Genomic DNA, 2,028 nt, shown 5'->3' on the forward strand with positions numbered 1-2,028 from the left:
TAAGAAGTTGTAAGAGATCTCGTCTCTGTCAGTCGTACTCGGTCGCAAGAGTGTGAACGGGCCTTAAGCGTCATGTAAGTTTTTCTCCTCCGTGCTTCCATCCACGCGAACAAAACTGAAAGCCAAACCGTTACCCTTTCAGGAAGGGGAGGGCAAAGCTCCGTTCACCTCTAGACCAAATGTTCAATCTTCTCGCGCTCACTATGCCATACGGCACATAGTGTGTCTATCTTTCGGAATTTAGCCCTATGTGTCTTCGTCCTTAACACGCCTGTTCTCGCCTTCGTCCGCTTTCTTCCTCTCCACGCAAGAACTCAACGGATGCGAACGCTTCCGGCGCAATGAGACGTCTGCCATTGAATTGCATAACGCTCTCAGTTGTTCCCTCTCTGAAGTCTAGGCTCTCTAGGACACAGCAGAGACGGCAGTCGATGCGAATAGAAGCACGCGCCAACTGGAGACGCTGCGCCCGTTATTTCCGTTGGCCGCCACCCCCGCTGTGTTTTCCTACCGAAGGCCCCGACCGGTCGAGTCATCCGCGTGATTGAAGTGAAAACAACTTCTTCGCTGGATTTGGCCGGGCTATCAGCGCGAACGGCGGCCCGTCCCGCGGAAAAAGAGGCTGAGGAACGGTTCCCGTTTCTTTCAGCGGCAGCGTTGTTTCTTTTGGTCCCAATGACGCGTAGCATCGGTGGCCGAGAGTGTGCGTCGGGTCCATATCAGAAGAGCGAATGACATTTTAGCGAAAGGCGACATTTGAGCGAATGGTCGTTTTAGCGAATAACGGGGGCGCGCGTTAACCCATCCGTCGCGCTGCGCTTTACGCCGCTTCGCGGCGACAGTCTACGGCAACTCATTACAAAAATATGAACTCGCTTGGCCCACCCGAAAACGCCGCTTCGCGGCGTCTGACTATTCGCTAAAGTGTCGTTCGATGAAACGTGGGCGTTCGCTAAAACGTCATTCGATCAAGTGAGTGCCTCCCGTGTGCGTCATAGTAAAGGAGGGTCGAAAACCAAGGGCTGTCACTTTGTAGCGCCGAGCATTTGAATTAGGTGCAATCCTTGCACTTATAACGATGATGAAAAGAACCCAAAAATGCAGTCGTTATAACCAATGATCGTTGTATCTGGACTTGATACACCCCACGCAATAAAACGCACGCTCCTTTAGAAATGGACCGTTATAAGAGGTACATCGTTATATGTGGTATCGTTGTAAGTGGATTTCACGGAACAATCACAAAAAAAAAAAGATCAGTATCACGTCGGGTTCATTGTGTGCGATTTGTTCAGCCGGTGATAGCAGATGAACAAAGATGGCGAGCGACGTGACGATGCATTTTTGGCGCTGCCTGATTAGCCTCATCGGGCCGTAGCTTTGCCTGCGGTCGGTCCCAATTTGAAAAGGAAATATAGTAAGCTGAAAAAATAAAAATAAGTAAAAAAAGTCGAAGATGATAACATTGGAAACCGTGCAAGGTACCTTTTCAAAATTTAGATTGGCCAGCTTCGACCACTGTCCTCATCTGCGTGTGTGAATATTACGCCGTACTATGAGCGGGCCTTGCGGTGGCTGGCAGAAGCTGCAGGCAAGGAACCAAGCGGTTGAGGCGAGGTGGATGCATTCGTGACGACAAGACAGTGCGACGCCTTAAGCCGTGACCACGATGCTAATACATCGTACAAAAGACAGTCTGCAGACACAGTCTGGGTCGTGTTTCTTGCTTACATTACGTGAAAGACATGGCGAACGCCGCGTCTCTCGCGTGATGTCTGTACGAGCAGTATGACTGTGACTTTAGCCTTCACCTACTTTGCATATCGCGGCGTAAATTTTAATCTATTTTTTGTTGTTGTTGCGAATATTTACTTTATGCCTTCCGTGCCTAATAAAAGAAGTTAAATTATATATTTTGTTATGTAGTTTCGTATTTCTTTAAGTAGTATCTTGGGATCAGCCCCCGCAAACCAGTCGAACGAAATCGCACTGTGTCAGTCAATTACTCCGAACGTAATCTCGGCGGCC

Source organism: Ixodes scapularis, unplaced genomic scaffold, assembly GCF_016920785.2.
Source record: "Ixodes scapularis isolate PalLabHiFi unplaced genomic scaffold, ASM1692078v2 PGA_scaffold2__306_contigs__length_199485367, whole genome shotgun sequence".
In the NCBI taxonomy this organism is placed as follows: domain Eukaryota; kingdom Metazoa; phylum Arthropoda; class Arachnida; order Ixodida; family Ixodidae; genus Ixodes; species Ixodes scapularis.